The sequence below is a fragment of the Dendrobates tinctorius genome, unplaced genomic scaffold (genome assembly GCF_039654945.1).
Source record: "Dendrobates tinctorius isolate UK_male_01 unplaced genomic scaffold, ASM3965494v1 ptg000175l, whole genome shotgun sequence".
Taxonomy (NCBI): domain Eukaryota; kingdom Metazoa; phylum Chordata; class Amphibia; order Anura; family Dendrobatidae; genus Dendrobates; species Dendrobates tinctorius.
This window is the reverse complement of record NW_027361842.1, coordinates 389,137-415,113: the sequence shown is the minus strand read 5'-3', so window position 1 is coordinate 415,113 and position 25,977 is coordinate 389,137. Positions and strand designations below refer to the sequence as shown.

Below are 25,977 nucleotides of genomic sequence, written 5' to 3'. Positions count from 1 at the left end.
CATCACTGCTGCACCACACCATCTGTCCAAGAGGATCTGTCTGCAGCGTCGGCCTAACATCTACATTGCCGAACACCACAGCTGGCGTCACAACTTATTCATTCACAGTGAACATTTACATTGGGTGCCCAGGGCCACGGGCTGGGTCACAGCTACCGTGACAACTCCCATTGAGATCCACCAAGCCCGGTACCAAGTACCCCACAGCCCTGGGTGTGAGGGCGTCCCAACTTGGCGTCACGAACAGGATGACGAGACCCGATGCCACCGGGTTCTGTGTGCCTACGATTTATTGAACTTAAGAGTTTGTGAAGATGTGCAGAAGACCCTATTTGATAGACTGTAAAATGAACGCTAAAAATGGCCGCTGGCGCGGTGAAGAAGGTCGTGACAACATGGGTGGTCCTAAGAAAAGACCGCAAACTGTTCTGGGCCTCCCCTGTCTGAACTTCTATGCAACTGCAACATGGCCCACCCCCCGATGGGTTCGTATACTGGCTTGATATGGAGGATTTGGAAAAAGACACCGCTCTCAGAAGGTGGGGCGAAGGCCGGTGGCGGGAAAAGAGCAGAGGCAGGAAGAAGAACGTGAGAACGCCATCTTGGAAGGAGAAGGGAGGAGGCCTGGAGAGCGCGTGGAGGTTGAGTTGGATCTCCCCAGCGCCATGGCTGAAGGCTCCAACCCCGTCTCCGGGACGAACCACCAACAGCTGGAGGACAAACTAGCCCAGCTGACAACCCGTCTACGACTGAGGCAGGAAGCCTTAAGGACCTTGAACCTGCAGCATGCCCAGGAGGAGCCTGCACCTGCGGTACCTGCAACACCGGTATCCACCACCGCTGCACCGGCTCTCCCCCAGGAAGACCCAGTAGCCTCTGAGACGGCTGCAATGACCCTGGCAGTGTCTGTGGGCACTCCTCTGCCGCTCCATATTGCCGAGGGGGCCGAAGCGGAGGAAGAGGAGCTCCCTCCTGGGCTTAACGCGGCTGCGCAGAGCCCACTGGAGACCCCCGCAAACCGGGCCGCCATGACCATCGCCGCTGCCGCCGGGAACCCTGTTGTGCCCATACCGGACCTGAGACAACGCCGCTGGGAGGCACCGGGTATAGATCCGGGCCCTCCTAACGGGTTACCCCCTGAATTTACATTGTCGGAGGCTGGCCTACGGGAGCTTGAAATGGGGATGTTGGATGAGCCACCCAGGGGCAGCAGGCTGTCGGAAATGGGGAGGTGGAGGAGGTCCCTACTGAGAAGGGTCTGGCTGGAACAGGCGCGCACGATCTGACGCCTTCGGGTCTGGGAGGAATCCAGGCTGCTTGGAGATATCAAAATCCATTGGCCACAAAACCCCCGTGTGGCTGCTTTCCAACGCCAACAGGCCGCAGCGTCCAAAGATGTTGGGTCCCGACCCAGAACAACAGTACCAGCTGCTCCTTCTACTACACTCCCGGTAGCGGAGGCATCATTAACCACCGTTGATGTCATCACCCCTGCTGTGCCTCCAGCAGCAGTCATGTCAGATGAGAATCAGCTTCCAGAACCCCAGGAAGGGACAACTAGCCATAACCTGTAAAGTAACTAACTTTGTTGCCCAAGAGGGTATTTGCACAATAGTGCCTGTTTTTTCCAGTTTTATTTTTCTATTTTTGGTTACCATGTTTATTGTTGTTGCCCAGTTTTGATTGGCAGCGCTTCTACATTTGGAACTGTGTAGATCATGGACGCTGAATGATCCAGAACTGTTTGTAAATAGATGCACCTCTTTAGGTGCCCTCTCTTGGTTTTACATAGACACTTTGCGAAGATAAGGTCTACCTCATCTGGAGCATGACTCCAATCAAAGGACACTGCAAGAAATCCTGGCAGGGAGCGGTGTCCAGCACTTACAAGAATTATTGAAAGTTTTAATGTGAAGCATTTGATAATGTGTCTTATGAGAGTATTGATGACTAGAAAATAGCTTTATATAGGATTTAGGAATGTTTTAATAAAAAGATGAGAGATTTGAATAAAGAATGAAGATTTGGAAGATGTAGGTGATGAACCAGGTATCAGCGGTTGTCACTTAAGCTAATGATAGAAAATGTAGAAAATGTGAACAGGAAAGATGATAAAGAAATGCGTTGATAATGAAACTTGCACTTTTGAATAAGGACTTTAGATAGTTAATTAAGAATTGTTTGCAACGTTCAAGAATGAGTGCCTCTCACATTGAGAAGATTAGATAAGAATTGTTATTAAGCATTACAAAAATTTTGTATGTTCCTGTGTTTGTCAACTGTGTTTGCCTTGCAGCCCGTGGACATGCTGTGTTTAACGGGGGAGTATGTGGCGCCCCTGAGGCTCAATCGCCACAGAGGTACTGCACCTCCTCCTGAGGTGTGGTATCCCACTATCCAGGTAAGGTGGAAACTCCTGACCACGCTCCAACACCTACACCCCACACCACAAAGTAGTGTAGCAAAGCACCTTCGGCGGCTCCCTGCTTGGAGTATAGCAAAGCACCCATTGGTGGCTCCCTGCTTAGAACATGAAACGTGCTGGGAGGTGGGTGGAGTTAGATTACATTACAAGGAGCGGGAAGAGTCTAAGTTAGTCAGTGAGTTGGAGTCAGTAGTTGGTTGAGGGAGGAGACGTTCAGAAAGGCACAAGTTGGCGGAGTGTTGGAAAGAAGGATTCCATCTGGCCTAGGGGTTGACTGAATCCCAGACCCAGAGGAAACGGCACAGAAGCAGGCACCTGTTTGTACAACAGACTGTGAGTAAAGCTTTGGAACTACATGCCCTGGTGTCCTCTACTTATTCCTGCACCAACCTGTCCGGCACTGCTACGTCCCCTGCGCCTAACACTACACCATCTAAGTGTCACCATATCTACTCTGCCCTGGGACAACAGCCCTGCCTGTGGAGGGCTATACCATCACTGCTGCACAACACCATGTGTCCAAGAGGATCTGTCAGCAGCGTCGGCCTAACATCTACATTGCCGAACACCACAGCTGGCGTCACAACTTATTCATTCACAGTGAACATTTACATTGGGCGCCCAGGGCCCCAGGCCGGGTCACAGCTACCGTGACAACTCCCATTGAGATGCACCGGGCCCGGTTCCGAGTACCCCACAGCCCTGGGTGTGAGGGCGTCCCAGTTATATTTTTCCATACATACACCGTATAGAGCTGTCCGCTTCTGATACAGTACCGTATATCTGCTGTTTGGACACCGGTCAAATCCATACTGAGACAGCGTCTGTGTGTGACTCCGGAAATAAATATACACAGATTTACATTTTTTCATACATACACCGTATAGAGCTGTCCATTTCTAATACAGTACCTTATATCTGCTGTTTGGATAACGGTCAAATCTATACTGAGACAGCGTGTGTTTGTGACTCCGGAAATAAATATACATAGATTTACATTTTTCCAAACACCGTATAGAGCTGTCCGCTTCTCATACAATACCATATATCTGCTGTTTGGATTACGGTCAAATACATACTGGGAGAGCGTCTGTGACTAAGGAAATATATACGTAGATTTAAATTTTTAAGTACAACTTATACAGCTGTACGCTCCTCATATAGTACCATATATCTGCTGGTTGGATTATGGTCAAATACATACTGGGAGAACGTCCGTGGCTAAGGAAATATATACGCAGATTTAAATTTTTCACTACACCTTATACAGCTGTACGCTCCTCATATAGTACCATATATCTGCTGGTTGGATTACGGTCAAATACATACTGGGAGAGTATCTGTGACTAAGGAAATATATACGTAAATTTAAATTTTTCACTACACCTTATACAGTTGTATGCTCCTCATATAGTACCATATATCTGCTGGTTGGATTACGGTCAAATACATACTGGGAGAGCGTCTGTGACTAAGGAAATATATAAGGAGATTTAAATTTTTCACTACACCTTATACAGCTGTACGCTCCTCATATAGTACCATATATCTGCTGGTTGGAATACGGTCAAATACATACTGGGAGAGCGACTGGGTATGAGTAAGGGAATATATAAAAGGAGATTTAAAATTTCCCCTACACCTTATACAGCAGTCCGCTTCTGATACAGTACCGTATATCTGCTGTTTGGATTACGGTCAAATGCATACTGGGAAAGAGTCTGTGACTAAGGAAATATATACGTAGATTTTAATTTTTCACTACACCTTATACAGCTGTACACTCCTCACATAGTACCATATATCTGCTGGTTGGATTACGGTCAAATACATAATGGGTTAGCATCTGTGAATAAGGAAATATATACGGAGATTTAAAATTTTCACTACACCTTATACAGCTGTACGCTCCTCATATAGTACCATACAGTATATCTGCTGGTATTTTTGGTACATTTTCACAAACATGAGGAAGTATGGTGCAAGAGGACGCGGACATGGGCGGGGGGGCAGCTGGTACTGATGGTGGTGGTGGTACATCTGCGGGTTATGCCAAAAGCACAATAGCAGCTAAGGAAGGACATGTTGAGCCAACATCATCGTGTGGCTCAAGAAGGCCTGTAAGGTTCCCTGTTATGAGTTCATTTTCCCCTTCACCATTGAGGTCAGATGAACTCCCTCTTCTGGTGAAGGAAGGTAGTGAGGCTGATTACCAAGCACCTGAGCTGGGAGAGGATGACTGGTCGACGGGGATCTCTGACTGGATATAAGGCAGCCGACGCCCTTCTGCCTCGCTGGTGATTTCTCTGTGGAATTCTAGGAGACCAGTCTGATTCCTTCTCCTCAAAAGCTAAGTTTTCTGCTTTGCCTTTTTGCATTTGTGTTTTGGTTTTAGTTTGCCTTGCTTTTCTGGATTCTGCCATTCCCTACTGGGGTGAGCTGAATTCCTTTTTTGTCGGTTTGCTCTGTCTTCAGAAAATACCTGAGTACTGACTTAGTCTTTTTGAAGCCTAGCGTCTTCAGGGCCTTTTTCCCTGTCAGTCTGTTGGCTCTTATTTTTATAGGGTTTTTCACGGATTGCAGACAGCAGCTTTCCTATCCTGTCCTATCTAGTTAGCTTGGGTCCCATCATTTGCTCAGTCTATCTTTCTATCTGTGTTAGTGTTTTTTCTTCTTGCTTCACCGTCATTATATGTTGGGGGCTGCCTATTGCTTTGGGGTCTGCTCTGGGGCAGTTTAGATTTCCCTTTCTGTCTTTAGGCTAGGTAGTTCTCCGGCTGTGATCGAGGGGTCTAGGGCATCGTAGGAACCCCCCACGGCTACTGCTAGTTGTTGCTGATAGGTTCAGGGGTCTGCAATCCGATAGCTGCCAACTTCTCTGGTTTTCTGGACTTAGCTAGCATTTCTGTTTTTGCCTCCTATGGTGACTCATTCATAACAGTTCCCTTTTCTGGGAGTAGGTAAACCGCTTTTAAAGCTGGAGCATCAGGAACAGGTTTTGGCTTACATTGCTGAAACAGCCTCCAGTGGAGTTGAGCGACTTTGGTCGGATCAGGTTTCATGAAATGAAACAAAATTTGAGTCGGATGAAACTGGTCCGACTAGGGTAAAAAAAGTCGGAGTTTCGTCCGAAACACGACCCCAATGCAAGTCAATGGGGAATAAAAGTCGGCATTGTGCGGATGACATTCAGCCACTCAATGCCGACTTTTATTCCCCATTGACTTCCATTGGGGTCGGTTTTCAGACAAAACTCTGACTTTTTTTTGCCCTAGTTGGACCAGTTTCATCCGACCCAAATTTTGTTTCATGAAACCCGATCCAACCAAAGTCGCTCAACTCTACCCTCCAGCTCTATCGCCTCCTCGTCTGAAGTTTCAAAAATTGCAAGCACTGAGTCGTCAGTGCAGGCTTCTGGTCATGAACAACACCTTTCCTTGTGTCCTTCACCCCCACCAAAAGTGAAGGATGCGGCAGGCCACACTTCAGATTACTCCATGGAGCTCTTTTCACATACCATGCCTGGGTTATCAAGTCAAATCCTGAATTCCCCAGTCCAAGATGAATCTGACATGGAGTGCACTGATGCACAGCCACTGCTAGTTGATTCTGCTGGTTCATTGACCCAGAGCACTTCATTGCCCTCGCAGTCTACTGAGCCAGAATCTGACCCTGATGAAACTCAGGTGCCCCTTCCCACATACTATACCACCTTACACGGTGACACAGAGGAAGGTGCAGATGAAATTGAAGAGGAGGTGATGGATGACCCAGTTGTTGACCCGGATTAGCATCCATTGGGGGAAGAGGGTGCCACTGGCAATATGTCAGAAGAGGAGAAGGATCCGCAGCAGGCATCGTCATCCCAGCAACGGTTATCTGGCAGGCCCGTAGCTGTACAAAAACGTGGTAAAAAACCAAAAGAGTTGCAGGACAGCTTGGCCAGACGGTCAAATTAGCACAGCGTGCAAGCCCTTTATACCATAGTAGGAGGAGTGCAGTGTGGCACTTTTTTGACCAAAATCCTATTGATGAGGCAAAGGTTATCTGTAAGAAGTGCAGAAGGACCTTTAGCCGAGGGAAGAATCTCCAAAATTTGAATACCAGTTGCATGCTTAGACATTTAACCACCATACACTTGCAAGCGTGGATGGACTACAAAACCTCAGGTAGCACATGTGCACCTGCTCCGACTGAAGGTAGCCAGCAACGCTCCATCTCTTCCCCCACTGTAAGCCCACCGGTAAGCACACCAGCAGCAAGAAATGTGGAGGTGTTGTCGCAAGGCCAAAGCAGTCAGGGAAGCACAATGGTTTTGCAACAAAAGACTGAATCTAGGCCATCACCACCATCTCCAACCCCCTGTCAGTCCATCAGGTCCACCGCTAGTTCCCCCATATGCAGCTCTCAAGTCCAGCTCACCCAACCAGACACTCTGAGTAGGACAAGAAAGTACTTATCCTCTCATCCGCATACACTGGCTTTGAACGCCTACATTGCCAAACTGATCTCATTAGAGATGATGCTCTTCCATTTGGTTGAAAGCGAAGTGTTCCGAGAGCTCATGGCCTACGCTGTCCCACGCTATGATCTACACAGTCGGCACTTACTTTCTAGAAAAGCCATCTCTGCCCTCCACCTGCATGTGAAAGACCGCATTGTCCATGCACGCAAACAATCTGTGAGGGGAAAGGTGCACCTCACAACAGATGCATGGGCCAGTAGGCATAGCCAGGGCCGTTACATGTCCATCACTGCACATTGGGTTAATGTGGTGGATGCAGGGTCCACAGGGGACAGCGACGGTGGGACAGTGCTGCCTAGTCCATGGTATAGGAAACAGTTGGATGTAGGCGTTCGACCCTCCTCCTCCTCCAGAACCGAAAGCTCGTCGACAGAGCGCAGTCGCACGAGTGCTCCATCCGCAGCTGCCAGTGTTGCACACGAGGTGTCCCACTATCGAACAGCTAGTGGTAAGCGGCAGCAGACTGTTTTAAAGATGATGTCTTTGGGCGACAGCAGACACACCGCAGAGGTACTGGCTGACTACTTGCATCGACAAACTGAGTCATGGCTGGGCAGTCTACATCTTGAGCCAGGCAAGGTAGTCAGTGATAATGGGCGGACTTTTGTGGCAGCCATAGCCCTTGCCAAACTCACACACATACCTTGCCTGGGTCACACCTTGAACCTGGTGGTGCAGTACTTCCTAAATAATTATCCGGAGTTAAAAGCCCTGCTCCATAAGGTGCGAAGACTGTGCTCGCACATCCGTCGCTCGCCCATCCACTCCAGTCGTATGCAGAAGCTGCAGTGATCACTCCACCTCCCCAAGCACTGCCTAAACATAGACGTTGCTACAAGATGGAACTCCACCATGCACATGGTTGAGAGACTGTGCGAACAGAGGCAGGCTGTAATGCATTTGTGGGAGGATACACGGGCAGGCAGTTTGAGGGCAGACATGGAGTTGTTGAGTGTGCAGTGGTCAAAGCTGAAAGACCTCTGTAAAGTCCTTCAGTGTTTTGAGGAATGCACACGGCTGGTAAGCGCAGACGATGCCATCATAAGCATGAGTATACCACTTATGCGTCTGCTCATGCAAACTTTGACGCACATTAAGGATCAGGCGTCTGCAGCAGAGGAGGAAGAGGAGGAGGAGGGAATCTTGATGACAGTCAGCCATTGTCTGCTCAGGGAACTGTCCTGGACGAGGTGGAGGAAGAAGATGAAGAGGAGGAGGATGAGGGGGATGATTATTTTGGGGAGGAGGATGCTTCTCGGGGGCAAGAGAAAATGTTGGCTTGCCAAGGTCAGGTACAGGGTTTGTGCGTGACTGGAGGGATGTGGATTTGGCAGAAAGTGCTCCTCCACCCACCACTGTCAGTGCATCATTGACACCTGGAACATTGGCCCATATGTGTGATTATCTCTTGCGGATCCTAAGAAGGGACCCCCGCATTGTCAAAATTCTGAAGGATGATGACTACTGGTTGGACAGCATCCTCAATCCACGCTATAAAGGCAAATTACAGAACATCATGCCACAGGAGAACCTCGAGCTAACAAAGAAGCAACTCTGGTAAACCGTTTGTTAGAGGCATTCCCAGCACACAGCAGCGGTGCAGGTTCTACCACAAGCCATACTGGGCCAAATGGAAGAGGTCTTCGTGGTGCACACAGCCGAACTGGTGTTGGAGACAGGGGTTTCATTACCAGGTTGTGGACTGATGTCTCGAGGACCGCTCACACGACTATTAATACTGAATCGATTGCAACAGACAGGAGACAGCAGTTGTCAACTATGGTTCAAAATTACCTCTCCTCCCCTATCGATGTTCTCCCTCACAGTTCATTCCCCTTTGACTACTGGGCCTCTAAACTGGACACCTGGCCTGAATTGGCATAATATGCCTTACAGGAGCTCGCTTGCCCTGCTGGTAGTGTGCTATCAAAAAGAGTCTTCAGTGCTGTTGGATCAATCCTGACAGAAAGAAGGACCCGGCTGTCGACCCAAAATGTTGGTTATCTCACCTTCATTAAAATGAACCATGCCTGGATTTCAAAGGATTTTGTACCACCTTCCCCTCATGACACATAGGTTGACAGCAAAATTGCTCACTTTGTCCTCCTCTTCCTCCGACTTCTGCAATTCCTCCATTTGCAGATGCTGAACATCCAGCCCACACCTCAACATATTTCAGTTTTTCCACCTCCCTAACTGGCCTGTACCCCCCCCAGAGCCGGTGTCAGCACCTGGCAGACCCGGGCAAGTGCCGGGGCCCTGGGCAGGAGAGGGGGCCCACTCGTGGGCGACAGCACTGGCACAGGGCCCCTCACAGTACGCAAAAGTCTCTGACGGTGGGGGGCCCAATTGCCATCACAGACACCGTCGTACTATGAGGGGTCCAGTGCCTCTGCCGTCGCCCATGAGTGGGCCACCCCTGCCTGCACAGGGCACCAGCACTTGCAATACTTACCTCTTCCTGCTCCACCACTGTGACCTCTTCCGCTTTTCCTGACAGTGACATTCAGATCAGAGAGCGCGATGACGTCATGTCTGTATGCCATCTGCCTGAACAGTCCAAGTGCAGAGAGCTGGAATATGGCGATGCTGAGGAGTCTAGAGTAGAACAGTGCCCAGCGAGGAGAGGTGTTTCATTTTTTTTAATGTTTGGAGCAATATATGGGGAGCATTATACACTGGAGAATTATATATGGGGCCCATCATACACTTGAGCATCATAGATAGGGCCCATTATACACTGGAGCATCATATGGGGCCCATTATTTATGGAGCATTATACACTGGCGCATTATAAATGGGGCCCATCATACACTGGAGCATCATCTTTGGGGCCCATCATACACCTAAGCATTATAAATGGAGCCCATTATATATGGATCATTATACAGTTTGCATATTTAATTTTTTTATGTCAGGTAATTTTTTATTAAACATTTTCAAAAATTGAAAAAACAGGTAGTCATATACAGGATATTTACCAAATAGTGTATTACATAAACACAATAGAACCCCACAAAAATCCCTCCCAACTCACCCCCCACCCTCACCCGAAAAAACACCTCTCGTCTCTCCCGATGCATTTGGTCTCTCACAGCTACAATTTTTGGGTTATATCCTCCTCAATGCTCTCATCCATGTTAATCTATGAGGTGCCAACCCGGGTGTGTCCAACCAAGGTACATATCTTCCCATTTCTTAGTTGTTCTTCTGTTTTGATACACATATTTTTCCATATCTACAGTATATTATTATTAACTGCATCGGTAACTTCCGTGATTGTGGACACAGAAGATCCCTTCCAGTGAGCCGCCACCCTTTTTTGAGCTTGATATAATATTCGTGAGACTGCCAGCTGGTGCTCCTCCGAAAGCAGCAAAGTCTCCACCCGCCCCAGAAGAGCCATTTTGGGGTCTAGTACCATTTGACATTGATAGACAGTATTAAGTAAATCATTCACACCTCCCCAAAACCTACGTAACCGAGGACAGTTCCAGGTGTTGCTATCAGATCCGCATTGGGCGTTCCACATTTCCAACAATCTGCCTCTCTAGCATAGCCCATTTTCAACAGGGGTTCGATAAACTCGATGAAGCAAATAAAGATGCGACACTCGCTGCGCCTCGCTAACCAAGACTTTTGTGACTTCTTGCAATGCATCCTCCCATTCATCATCTGTTAAATCACCAACATCAACTTGCCACTTATTCTTCAGCGTCTCCAAACTTGCCACTCTCTTTTCCAACATGGTTGCATAAATCGTGGATATAATACCTCTTGATCCTCCTCCCATCACTACGCTATCCAACAGCGGAGTTTTAGCTGTATTACCTAGTGGAGCGAGTCGCTATTGTGCTCCACAAGCATGTCTCAGCTGGAGATATTGAAAAAATCTTTTATTAGGGATGGAAAATGTCTGTTTGAGATCCTCAAAAGATCGAAACTCCCCTTCAGAATAAAGCTGTGATACTAGTTTAAGCCCTCTCCTCTCCCATAGTTCAAAACCCACTAATTTATTTAGCTCTGTACATGGCAAGTTTCTCCAGATCAGGGAATGCGCCGTGACTCCCTGTATACCCAATATTTCTTTGGCCGTGTTCCATACCTTATCCATGCACTTCATTATCGGACTATTGATAGCTTGACCCTGACGGAACCGCCCTGAGTCTAGCGCCTGCACCAGTAAGTCCTTTCCCACTACGCATGTAAGCATACATCATCCCGAGGAACTTCGCATGAAGGAATCCTCCTCACCTCATCATCTGAAATGCTGCAACTGCGCTGCAAGATAATCCAGAAACGGGTCAGGAACTGCTAATCCCCCCAGTTCTTTAGATGTACGCAAAACCTCCAACCGAATTCTAGGAACACTCCTCTTCCAGATAAGTTCTCTAAATATTCTGTTTATCTGATAAAATATTCGACCAGGAATCCAAATGGGCGCATTGTGGAAGGCACACAAAGCATGTGGCATGAGAAAGATTTTTACCAGGTTTGCCCTTCCTACCATACTCAGGGGTAACTTGCACCAGTCCTTTATTTTTGGATGAAATTTAGCAAGTAGCGGGGTAATATTTAAATGCTCAAAATCTTGTATATTATACCCAATATGAATTCCCAAGTATTTAAACTCTTTGACTACATTTAATCGTCCGGCCAATTCCAAGGAGTTCTCGGGAGCACTCGAAGATTTCTCCCAGTTAAAACATAAACCAAAGACTTCCATTGCCACCCTCAGAGAAGACGGTCACTCTCCCAAAAATAAGAGCATGTCATCAGCATACAACGCTATTTTTTCTTGCAAAGACTCATACCCAAACCTCTTAATTTCAGGTGTCGCCCGAATTACTACTGCCAAGGGCTCAATTGCCAGAGCAAACAGTAGGGGAAACAGGGGGCACCCCTGTCTGGTCCCTTTGTGTAAGTTAATTGTATTTGAGATCTCCCCATTAATTCTACTTTTGGCCTCTGGACTCGAATACAACAGCTGTATCTAGGCAATAAAATTTTTACGGGAACCCATCTTGGCTAATATAGCCCACAGATATGGCCATTCAACGCTGTCAAATGCTTTAGCAGCATCCAAAGATGAAACAGCCCTAGGTTCCTTTCCCTTTGATGGAATATGTAAATTTAGATACAACCGCCGGATATTAATTGCAGTTGATTTCTCTGGCATAAAACCAGTTTGAGCTGGATGAATAATACTAGATATTACTCTAGACAGCCGCATCACCAGAATCTTTGCAAAAATCTTGACATCAAAGTTTAAAAGGGAGTTAGGCCTGTATGACTCTAGAAGACAAGGATCCTTATCAACCTTGGGGATCACCACTATGATTGCTTCATTCAAGGACCGGGGCAAGTGCCCATCTTCCCTAGCCACCTCAAACACCTTTAACAGCTGTGGAAGCATTATATTTGAGTACTATTTATATACCTCCACAGGCAGCCCATCAAACCCCGATGTCTTATTCCCTGCCATAGAATCTAGAGCCTCCTCTAATTCCTCCAGACTATTTGGTGCCTCCAGCCCAACAGCTTCCAATTCCGACAGAGTAGGCAGACCAGCAGTCCCCAAAAAGCTACTGAGCAACTCATCAGAGAACCCGCCCTGCGAATTATATAATGTCTCAAAAAACTCGCTAAAAGTTACTAGAATTGCCCAGAAGATCTTTCAAGTTCTCCATTTTTGTTTTTTATCTCCGCTACCATTACAGGGCCAGATTGAGTCTTGATCAGGGTAGCTAGTAGATGTCCAGTTCCCTCTCCCTCCCCGAAATAGACCTGCCGCCGGAAGTCTCGTTTATCTGCAGCTTTTGAAACTTATGTTGGGCTGATCGTTTTTCCGCATCTTTTAATGTGTTAAAATGTATATCCGACGGAGTTTTCAAATATTGCAATTCTGCAGAGATAGCTTCCATATGTAAAAGTTCCTCATATTCTCTAGACTTAGTTCTAACTCTGTTCACTTCTGAGATCAACAGTCCTCTCAGATAAGCTTTAGACGCATCCCATATTTTTTCCCTGGGGGCTGTACCCTCATTAATAACAAAAAATTATTTTAGCAAGTCAGGGATCCTAGCATCTGCTTGAATAATAGGTAACCAGAATGCGTTAAACGACCATGGTGCCCGTCCCCCTCTCCCGCCATTTTCCCATTTAAATTCTGCCATAACCGGGGAGTGATCTGACAAGGCCCTTGGTTGATACTTGTTTGCATAATTATTACTAGGCAAGTTGTATTTGAGAGGATTCTTTTTATTATTGAACAACAACTATGTTCTCAATCAACCGAAGAGACTCATAAATATAAAAGCTTAATATTTTTGGAAGTTGGAGTGAGTTTTTTTTAGATTTGCCTATCTTAGGAGGATATCTGTTTGTGCAGGTAACTATTACTGTGCAGAATTATTAGGCAACTTAATAAAAAACAAATATATACCCATCTCACTTGTTTATTTTCACCAGGTAAACCAATATAACAAGACAAAATGTAGAAATAAACATTTCTGACATTCAAAACCAAAAAAAAGGGACCAACAGAGCCACCTTTCTTTATGACACTCAAAAGTCTTCCATCCATACATTCTGTCAGCTGCTTGATCTGTTTACGATCAACATTGCGTGCAGCAGCCACCACAGCCTCACTGACACTGTCCCCAGAGGTGTAATGTTTTGACTCCATGTAGATCTCACATTTTATGAGGGACCATAGGTTCTCTATGGGGTTCAGATCAGGTGAACAAGGGGGCCATGTCATTATTTTTTCTTCTTTTATACCTTTACTGGGCAGCCACGCTGTGGAGTATTTGGATGCATATGATGGAGCATTGTCCTGCATGAAAATCATGTTTTTCTTGAACGATACTGACTTCTTCCTGTACCACTGGTTGAAGAAGGTGTCTTCCAGAAACTGGCAGTAGGTCTGGGAGTTGAGCTTTACTCCATCCTCAACTTGAAAAGGTCCCACCAGTTCATCTTTGATGATACCAAAACAAATCAGGACCCCACCTCCACCTTGCTGGCGTCTGAGTCAGAGTGGAGCTCTCTGGCCTTTATTGATCCAGCCTCGGGCCCATCCATCTGGCCCATCAAGAGTCACTCTCATTTCATCAGTCCATAAAACCTTACAAAAATCTGTCTTAACATATTTCTTGGCCCTGGCTTGACGTTTTATCTTATGTTTCTTGTTCAAAGGTGGTTGTTTTCCAGCCTTCCTTACCTTGGCCATGTCGCCGAGTATGGCACACCTTGTGCTTTTTGATACAGCAGTAACGTTGCAGCTCTGAAATATGGCAAAACTGGTGTCAAATGGCATCTTAACAGCATCATGCTTGATTTTCCTCAATTCATAGGCAGTTATTTTGAGCCTTTTTTTATCAACACACTTCTTGCGACCCTGTTGGATATTTGCCATGAAACGCTTGATTGTTCAGTTATCACGCTTCAAAAGTTTGGCAATTTCAAGACTGCTGCATCCCTCTGCAAGACATCTCACAATTTTTGACTTTTCAGAGTCTGTCAAATCTCTCTTCTGACCCATTTTAGCAAAGGAAAGGAAGTTACCTAATAATTAAGCACACCTTATATAGGGTGTTGATGTCATTAGACCACACCCCTCCTCATTACAGAGATGCAAATCACCTGATTTACATAATTTGCAGTTGGTTTTCAAGCCTATACAGCTTGGAGTAGGAACAACATGTATGAGAAGGATGATGTGATCAAAATACTCATTTGCCTTATAATTCTGCACACAGTGTATAGGCCCATCATACACTGGAGCATAATCCATGGGGCCCATCATATACTGGAGAATCCTATGGGGCCCATCATATACTAGAGCATCATATGGGGCCCATTATATATGGAGCATAATATAGGCCCATCATACAATGGAGCATCATCCATGGGGCCCATTATATACTGGAGCATTCTATGGCGCCCATCGCATACTAGAGCATCATATGGGGCCCATTATATATGGAGCATAATATAGGTCCATAATACAATGGAGCATCATCCATGGGGCCCATCATATACTAGAGCATCATATGGGGCCCATTATATATGGAGCATTATATAGGCCCATCATACAATGGAGCATCATCCATGGGGCCCATCATATACTGGAGCATCATATGGGGCTTATTATTTATGGGGCATCATATAGGGTATGGAGAATTATATGGAGCACATATGGGGCCTATTCTGTATGGAGCATTATATGGAACCAATTCTGTATGGAGCAATATTTGGGGCCCATCATATACTGTATGGAGCTTTATATGTGACTCATTATACTGTATGGAGCAATATGTGGGGCTCATTCTACTCTATGGGGACCGTCCTATACTGTATATGAGGACCATCATATACTGTAGCATTATGTGGAGCTCATCATATACTGTATGGAACATTATATGGGACCAATTATTCTGTATGGAGCAATATATGGGGCTCATTATTCTGTATGGCGCACTATGTGGTGGCCATAATACTGTATGGAGGAAAATACTGTCCGGTTTTTGAGCTATTGTAGAATTTAAAATAGATATCAGTCATGTCATGGAAGCAGTGAAGTATGTGTCATTGTACTATACCTATATTTCTGTGCCGTATCGGAGCATCATGAGTTGTGGTATGTGTTAAAGGGGCCCACTGACACTCTTTCGCCCGGGGCACACGAAAACCTGGAGCCAGCCCTACCCCCCACAACTTTAGCCAAATAACCCCCAGTTTTCAATGCGTAACTATTATTATAAAGTATATTAAGGTTGACAAGCTTAAGTAATAAGAATTGATGTCATTGGCATTGAAATGGGCACTGTAGGTGTGTTTACTGTCCTCCACTCCCTGACGACTTTGCTTCCCCATTGACTTGCATTGGGTTTCGTGTTTCTGTCGGACCTCCAACTTTTCACGATAGTCGGCCGATTCCGTTCGACTCGACTTTTGAGAAAGTCGAGTTTCATGAAACCCGAATCGACCCTAAAAAAGGCAAAATCGGTCATCTCTAATAAAGTCATAAATACCCTCGCATATGCACAGCAAAACAGTGATTTAAAAAAGAGCAGAAATAAGGGGAGATATTGACTAGTTTTGCCTTTCACATTTCCCTTCCTGACAGCGGAGGTTGGCACCCTAATTTGTAACGGTATGGCGCTCCTCAATGACTGCCCCTATGTAGCCCTACCACTACTCTATCTGACCAGGCATCTTCAATAGGTGATCAGATAATATGTAGTGAACATATATAAATATATACAATACAATATAGATACTAATGGGCTGAGGGGTATCATCAATATTTTTCAACAATCTGACAAGAAAAAAATTCCTAACAAAGGCCAAGAAGAAACATATATGATATCTTTGTCAAATAAATAATACCCCTTCAAAGTATAAATGGCCAGTCAAGTTTCAGTGCATTGACCCCAATTATTGTCCTCTCGGCACTCCCATCATTGTCCTCTCCCCACTCCCATTATTTTCCTATCCCCTCATCCCATCATTGTCCTCTCCCCACTCCCATCATTGATCTCCTTCACAACTCCCATTATTGTCCTCTCCCCCACTCACATCATTGTCCTCCTCCCAGTGTAGTGGGGAAAAAACACACTCAGCATTCCATCCATTTCTTTCTTCAACTTTCTAAATGACACAGGTGCACTGCATGTTGATGTCATTAAGCCACGCATACCTTTGTCACTGAGACACTGAGGACGGGACCCTGTAGCACCACTACCATTTTCTATTCTAGGCAGAGGAGCTGCAGGATCGCTCTTTAAGTGGCATGCTGCACATGATGAGGGCAATCTGTCGAAGGGCCCCCCAGAGCCTCAGACTCCGTGAAACTGGCCAGATTGCCCTCATTATTAGCTGCCCAGCAAGGTCCCCCCCCTCTACCTCCAGGCCCCAGTGCAGCTGCACTGGCTATATGTCCGCCCCTGCATTCTAGCGTCTACCCTAATGGGATATGTGCGCCGATGGTGGCGCCAAAAACATTATAATGAGGGCAATTGGGACATGGGCCCTACCGGTAGCCAAGATTGCCCTCATTATAATCCGCCTATGTATGGTACGCTTGACTAATAGAGTCAATTTGAGTTTATGAATGATCAGAATAGTGCTGGAGATAAGTGCTCCTTCCTGGGGGTGTTAGACTCTTAGTTGTCATGACTGTGTCAGGTATAAGCCTATCTCTGCTGTGTGATAAATGAGGTATGTCACACGAAACCAATTTTATGCACATTCCAATTGCTTTTGTGAATAAGGTTCTGTTCATTCGCCTATTTTCAGAACTAAATTACTGTATTTTTTTCTCACCATCAACACCATTCACTCAAGCCCCTCTCTTCCCAGATTGCTATTGTATATATTCAAGGACTGCTATTACACACCATTTCACAGTTAAAGCTATTACTTATGCAGGTCCTGAGACCCCCCTTTACAAGCACCTAGAGTAGTCATACACATAATGGTTGTTTCAGGGGGTAGAAAGGAAAGTGAATAAAAATCATGCTCAGGAGGAAGAGAAAACAATGTAGCTAGATTAAATGACATATTCCTAAAATACTATTTGTTGTCTACATATTTACCTGTTCAAAGTATACAATAATAAAATTACACTGCTCCAAAAATAAAGGGAACCCTGGACACTCTTACTGAGCAGACACATGGATGTTAGTGACCTTCCTGTCATTTCTACCTGTTTATTCCATTGGCACAACAGCAGGAGAAATTGAATCACAATCAGTGTTGATTTCACAGAAGTGTGACTGACTTGGAGATACATTTTGTTGTTTAAGTGTTCCCTTTATTTTTTTGAGCAGTATATAATATGTCAGGACTGAGTAGTTAATTTTCTCAATGGGCCACATGAGAGACCATGACTTTTTTGGAGGGCTGAACCAATAGGCTGAAATTATATTAATATTAGTTGTATCATTTAATATTCAGCAGCATAAGTATGCTGACATACCCCTATATATCGTATGAGCCCCCACATAACCTCCTATATACAGTATGATCCCATACACCATCACTATATACAGTATGAGGCCCAACACAGCCCTCTATATACATATGAGCATACACAACCATTCTGTATACATTATGAATACACAACCCCCAAGATACAGCATGAGACCCCACATAGCCCTCCTTCATACAACATGCTGCATTTCATTCCATGTGTCACACTGACAGCACAGAAACAGCACACGGACACACGGACAGCACACAGACGAATGGGTGTCACACGGATTAGCATACGGATGTCACATACCTACACACAGACCACCGATTTCACCAGTACTGGGTTTTCCATTACAGGAATCACAAGGCCTAAGAGAAATTGACGTTACGGATTCCAAACACTCACCGGAGGTAAGTTTATGCTGCGTTAAAAAAGCACTTGTAGAAATCCCATCTACTTTTCTGGAACTGTTTTTTTGCACAGCAAAATTTTGCAGCTTCAAATACTTACTGTGAAAATGTAACCTTAGATTTTAATCCTGGCCACCTTTCTCCAACCCCACTGTATTTCCAATACTGCAAAGGTTCAGCTTACTCATACAGCAGAATCGGAGTGCACACAACTCAGGCAAGTACAATACTGGCCTGAACTGTCAATCAAAGAAGTAGGAGCACCCATCCTCAGTCATCAGTAAATCAGGAGGCTGGGGAGCTGTGTGCTCCTGAAGAAGGAAGATAGAACCAATCCTTTAAGTTTTCCTTTGGAGACCATACAAAGGACATGGTACAAGAGATCAGCCAATGTGTGGATATTGTGGGTAGAGTGTTGTACACTATTCAGGGGCAGACATACCATTGGTGCAGCATGTGCAGCTGCATAGGGTCCCAAGCTGTAAGGGGGCCCACATATACCTCCAAAGCAGGTAGAGTTTTGCATTATAATGAGCTATTGGACTGCAAAGGGCCCAAATATTGTACTTATGTGGTGCACCGGAGGGTTCAGTTGCCACAGTTGTACTGCACCTCAGCCAGAGGTGTGGTAGTCTGCTCTCAGGTAAGGAGGGAGCACTACCCAGAATTCACACACTTACATCCAACACCAGACCTCTCAGAGAGGGACTGGGTAGAGAGTGTGGGTAGAGAAAGTGGTAGGGGAGTAGTTAAAGGAAGTGACAGTGAGGGGGAAGTAGTGAGTTGGTGCTGGGGACTGGAGCTGACAGGAAGCTTGTTCCTAGACCAGAAGACAGTAGAAGGAGAGAAAGGAAAGACAGAAGAACCGAAAGATAAGCTTCAGTGGAAAGGAGGAAGAAGGGGTCCTAGGGGCACGGGTAGTGAGGAATGCACCCGTGGGGCCCGTATCCACGCCGACCGTAGTCGGGAGGAGGGACCAGGTCACAGTAGGGGACCGGCCCCAGACTAGTGGAGAAACTATGGACTCAGCTAGCTAACCGGAGGTTGCAGTATCTGCATGTGCTGCAGCCACATCCAACACATTCGCTAAAAAGGCAGCTGGATAGGATCAAGGGGACCTAGAGCACGTCGCCAGACAAGATCCGGGGCTGCTGGCTTGGGACACTGTGTGTGAAGGCGCAGGGCAGGAGAGGAAGGAGCCAGAGCAGGGAGACAGCCAGGAAAGGAACATCTGAAGGGGGTTCTGACACGGTGTACCCCAATTTATTTGAGAGCAGGCTGGACCACGACCCGGAGGACACATATCCCTGGCTGGGGATTGTAACGGGAAGAACTGTGAGTAAAAGTGTGAGGACTGCACTCTACTGTGTCCTCTGACTTATTTACAGCATCACCTGCCTTGCACTACAATTACAAACACCATCATCACATTTATCACCACAACTGCCCTGGGGTCTAGCTCTACCCATGGAGAGCTCTACCAACTCTGCTGCATCACCAACAGCCCCAGCGGTCTCTTTTGCAGTGTCGGCTATCACCTTCCTTGCCAAACACCACGGGTGGCGTCACAAATTATCTTCATCTTTATTCCCTAAAATCATCATCCTCTTTATTTTCATTGCACACCCAGGGCTACGGACCGGGTCACTGCTGCCGTGACATCTCCTTTAAGAACTGACCGGCCCGGTACCGAGTAACCCCGGCCCTAGGGGGCGCTGCATTTACACAGGGACTCTCATCTGTCTGTGTTCGCTACTGATACTATTTGTGAATATATTAATTGGTGAGGTAAGAAAAGTATGTATTTGGATTGTACTGTATAGCAGGCAATAGATTGATGTTATAATGTCTTTCTTTTTCCTGTTTACTGAATATAATTTTTAGAAATAAATGGGTTTTTTTTCCTGAGGTGAAGATCCTATTTCTAGTAAAATATTAATGCCTCTGAGACTTATGATGCTGGTCTTGTGTTCTACGCTATTTCTCTAGCCCAGAAATGCCAATGTAAAAGCCACTTCTTTGCAAGCTATATACATCTAAAATAATTGGTTTATGGCAATAAATGGAAAATTAAGAGTTTGGGTTCATTTCTTTGTTAAAAAGGTATCACTATCAGCACTAGAACTTATGCACACTGCAACGCTTGCTGCATAATGCTGTGTGCCCATAGTATACAGCGTATGCTCTATGTGCAGAGCTATAGTATTCTCCCCCTGCCTAATGAAGCATGAAACGGTGCATGTCACAATTTCAATCTGCAATTTTTGTGGATTCTCACAGGAATTATGAAGCAAAAATCCTCATAATAGCTTAAAGGCAATGTGCCATCAGAAAACAATTCATTGTTTAACTCAAGATTTATTGTAAATGTATTTTTAACAAATGTCAAAATATTTTTTAGATTTAATATGCTACTGCCTTAAAACTATCCTTAAATCTTGCAATTTGTACACTTGCCTCTAAAGCTAATATTTAGCTCCTTCATCCTGCTCTGTAAAGTGCAGCAGTGATCACAATATTATCACAGGCAGGATAATAACAGATAAAATCTCTATCAGGGACATAACAATCATGGTCACAGAGTGTGTGCCCGACCAGGCCTAGCGATGGAGGGGGTCCGTCGACACCAGGGCATGTTTCAGCAGGATGTGTGTCCAAGGTGCCAGACATGAAACATCTTATGATGGGTGAAACCAGTTAGCTGTCTCAATACCTTTACAATGTTATTGTTACAAAACATACTGATGGCATTGGTTGGAGAATAATTTCTAAACTACTGAAGGTTCCAGTGAGCACTGCTGGGGCCATAATCCGGAAGTGAAAAGAACATAATTTCACCATAAACTGGCCACGACCAGGTGCTCCACGCAAGATTTCAGATTGAGGAGTGAAAAGAACTATCAGAAGTGCTGTCCAAGAGCCAAAGACGACCTGTGAAGAGCTACAGAAAGACTTGGAATTATCAGGTACAATTGTTTCAAAGACAAAAATTAAGTAATGCATTCAACCTCCATGGCCTGTATGCTTGCTCACCACACAAGACTCCTTTGCTAAACAAAAAGCATATTCAAGAGCATTTAATGTTTGCTCAACAACACTTACACAAGCTTGTGAAATACTGGGAAATATAGTCTGGTAAGAAGAGACCAAAACTGAACTCTTTGAATGCCATAATACACACCGTGTTTGGAGGACAAAAGTCACTGCTTGTCACCCCAAAAATGTCATACCAACAGTGAAGTTTGGAGGTGGGAACATCATGGTTTGGGGCTGTTTTTCAGCATACAGTACTGGCAAATTTAATGTGATTGAAGGAAGGATGAATGGAGAAATGTACCAAAACATTTTTGATAAAAATCTGCTGCCATCTACCAGGATGATCAAGATAAAATGAGAGTGGATGTTTCAGCAAGACAATGATCCCATTCCCAAACACACAGCCAAGAAAATTCTCAATTGGTTTTGGCGAAAAAAAATAAAGTTGCAAGAATGGCCCAGCCAATCATCTGACCTGAACCCATAGAAAATTTATGGAAGGAACTAAAGGTCAGAGTTCATAGAAGGAGCCCATGGAGCCTTGAGGATTTGAAGAGTGTTTGTGTGGAAGAATTGTCAAAAATCACACCTGAGCAATGCATGCAACTAGTTTTTCCACTCAGTAGGCGTCTTGAAGCAGTCATTATTAGCAAAGACTTTTGTACGAAGTATTACCTTTCAATAAGCATGTTCAATACTTTTTCCCTGTGTCATTTCTCATTATTACACATAACTTAGTTTATGGAAAATTATGGTTTGATTGCTTTGCCTGTATAGATTGGATGGGTTATTTCCGACATCTGGTGAGAAATTCATGACAATAGCACCTTTATGGATATATATCTACTTAGAAAATTAGTAACGTGTTCAATACTTACTTTAACCTCTGTATATACTAGGATAGGGGACATTTATATAGGGATGGGCCCAGGATGTGGGTCATATATACAGGAAGGGGTCCAGGATGGGGGGCACATATCTCTGGAAGGGGTGTAAGATGGGGAATATTGCTACCTAATGGAGGAGGAAGAGCAACACATACAGTATGTCCCTATAGGATTTATAATGCTACAAGGGCACATATATACAGGGCCTCCATCAGGGCATTACTGCCCTGACTGGCATATGGGGCCCGATGAGCAGAGGGGGCCCCCTCTCTTCTGCTCACCAGACCCAAGCGGCAGGACTCTGCCAGTGCAGCAACTGAACCTGTGTCCGAGACACAAGTTCAGTTAAACTCTATTTCAATGTGGGCATGCAAGGCAATAGTTAAAATGCAGATATGGGGCAGAGTGGAAACACATGGTACAGGATGGAGACATGGGGCAGGATGAAAACACATGGTGCAGGATGGAGACTTGGGGCAGTATGGAAACACATGGTGCAGGGACATGGGGCAGGATGGAGACATGGGGCAGGATGGAGACATGGAGCAGGATGGAGACATGGGGTATGATGGAGACAAGGATCAGGATGGAGACATGGGGCAGGATGGAGACATGGGGCAGGATGGAGACATGGGGCTGGATGGAGACATGGGGCAGGGTGAAGACATGAGGCAGGGTGGAGACATGGGGCAGGATGGAGACATGAGGCAGGATGGAGACATAAAGAAGGATGGAGACATGGGGCAGGATGAAGACATGGGGCAGGATGATGACATGAGGTAGGATGGAGACATGGGGCAGGATGGAGACATGGGGCAGGATGGAGACATGAGGAAGGATTAAGACATGGGGCAGGATGGAGACATGGGGCAGAATGGAGACATGGGGTAGGATGGAGACATGATGCAGGATGGAGACATGGTGCAGGATGGAGACATGGTGCAGGATGGAGACATGGGGCAGGATGGAGACATGGGGCAGGATGGAGACATGGGGCAGGATGGAGACATGGGGCAGGATGGAGACATGAGGCAGGATGGAGACATGAGGCAGGATGGAGACATGGGCAGGATGGAGACATGGGGCAGAATGGAGACATGGGGTAGGATGGAGACATGATGCAGGATGGAGACATGGTGCAGGATGGAGACATGGGGCAGGATGGAGACATGGGGCAGGATGGAGACATGGGGCAGAATGGAGACATGGGGTAGGATGGAGACATGATGCAGGATGGAGACATGGTGCAGGATGGAGACATGGGGCAGGATGGAGACATGGGGCAGAATGGAGACATGGGGCAGGATGGAGACATGAGGCAGGATGGAGACATGGGGCAGGATGGAGACATGGGGCAGGATGGAGATATGGGGCAGGATGGAGACATGGGGAAGGATGGAGGCATGAGGCAGGATGGAGTCATGGGGCAGGTTGAAGACATGAATCAGGATGGAGGCATGAGACAGGATGGAGACATAGGGCAGGATGGAAGCACATGGCAGGATGGAGACATGGGGCAGGATGGAAACACATGGTGCAGGGACATGGGGCAGGATGGAGACATGAGGCAGGCTGGAAACACATGGTGCAGGATGGTAACACATAGTGCAGGATGGAAACACATGGTGCAGGATGGAGACACATGGGGCAGTGTTATGATTGAGTCACCGTAGGAGGCAAAAACAGAAATACAAGCTAAGTCCAGAAAACCAGAGAAGTTGGCAACTATCAGATTGCAGACCCCTGGACCTATCAACACAACTAGCAGTAGCCGTGGGGGGTTCCTACGATGCCCTAGACCCCTCGAACACAGCCGGAGAATTAAATAGGCCTAAAGAAAGAAAGGGGAAATCTAAACTGCCCCAGAGCAGACCCCAAAGCAATAGGCAGCCCCCAACATATAATGACGGTGAAGCAAGATGAAAACACTAACACAGACAGAAAGATAGACTGAGCAAAGCCAGGGCCCAAAACTACCTAGATAGGAAAGGACAGGAAGGCTGCTGTCTGCAATCTGCCAAAACCCTATCAAAGACATAAGCCAACAAGCTGATATAAAAAGACCCTGAAGCAGCTAGGCTTCAAAAACTAAATCAGCACTCAGGTATTTTCAGAAGACAGAGCTAAAGGAATTCAGCACACCCCAGCAGGGAATGGCAGAAATCCAGAAAAACAAAGCAAACAAAGTCAAAGCGCAAATGCAAAAAGCCGAGCAGCAAACTTAGCTTTAGAGGAGCAGGAATTCAGACTGGTCTCCAAGGATCCCACAGAGAAATCACCCGCAGGGCAGAAGGGCGTCGGCAGCCTTATATCCAGTCAGTAACTCCACTCAGCCAGTCATCATCATCAGCCTCAGGTGTTTGATAATCAGGCTCACTACCTTTCTTTACCAGAAGAGGGAGTTCCTCGGGCCTCAGTATTGAAGGGGAAAATGAACTCACAACAGTACCTCCCCCTTGAGGAGGGGTCACCGAACCCTCAACCACGCCACCAGGGCGATCAGGGTGAGCCCGATGAAAGGCACGCACCAATCTTTTGGCATGAATATCAGAGGCAGAGACCCAGGAATTATCCTCCTGACCATAACCCTTCCACTTAACCAAATACTGGAGTCTCTGTCTAGCCAGACGGGAATCCAGTACTTTCTCTACCTCATATTCCATGTTACCTTCAACCAATACAGGGTCTGGAGGTGCCACCCCCGGAACAACAGGTTCAACAAACCTCTTCAACAAAGATTTATGGAACACATTATGGATTTTAAATGTGACAGGAAGAGCCAAATGAAAAGAGACCGGATTAATAATCTCCACAATCTTGTAAGGTGCAATAAATCTAGGCTTAAACTTAGGAGAAGCCACCTTCATAGCAATATTTTTTGATGATAACCACACCATATGACCAACCTTAAACTGGGGACCAATGGTCCTATGTCGGTTGGAAAACCGCTGGGCCTTTTCCTGGGAGAGAGATAACTTATCCACCACTTGGTCCCAGATCTGGTGCATTCTCTCCACCAGTGTCAACACCTGGGCAGGCAGAGGGCTCCACCTGCCCTGAAGAAAATCGAGGATGAAACCCAAAGTTACAAAAAAAAGGTGACATCAAAGTGGCAGAACTAGCTCTATTATTTAAAGCAAATTCGGCCAAGGGCAAAAATGAAACCCAATCATCCTGATCAGCAGAAATAAAACACCTCAAATATGACTCCAAGGTCTGGTTTGTTCTCTCTGTCTACCCGTTGGTCTGAGGGTGAAAAGCAGAGGAGAAGGACAACTGAATTCCCAGCCTGGAACAGAAAGTTCTCCAAAATCTAGACACAAACTGGACTCCTCTGTCAGATACAATGTTCTCAGGAATCCCGTGCAAACGAACCACCTGTTGTAAAAACAGGGGCACCAACTCAGAGGAAGACGGCAACTTAGGGAGTGGTACAAGATGAACCATCTTAGAGAACCTATCACAAATCACCCAAATAACAGTCATCCTTTGAGAGACAGGCATATCAGAGATGAAATCCATTGAAATATGGGTCCATGGCCTCTTGGGGACAGGCAAAGGCATCAACAACCCACTAAAGCGAGAACACGATTTAGACCGGGAGCACGTCCCACAGGACTGCACAAAATTCCTGACATCACGAGACAAGGAGGGCCACCAAAAAAACCGACTCACCAGATCTCTAGTACCAAAAATACCTGGATGACCAG

The 25,977-nt window shown here is 46.0% G+C and overlaps 1 protein-coding gene across 3 annotated transcripts in view; it reads right to left on the bottom strand.

The window, feature by feature from the left end:
- Nucleotides 1–25,977, bottom strand: part of YJEFN3 (YjeF N-terminal domain containing 3) — a 654,481-nt gene that overhangs the window by 548,712 nt on the left and 79,792 nt on the right. The window lies entirely within an intron of this gene.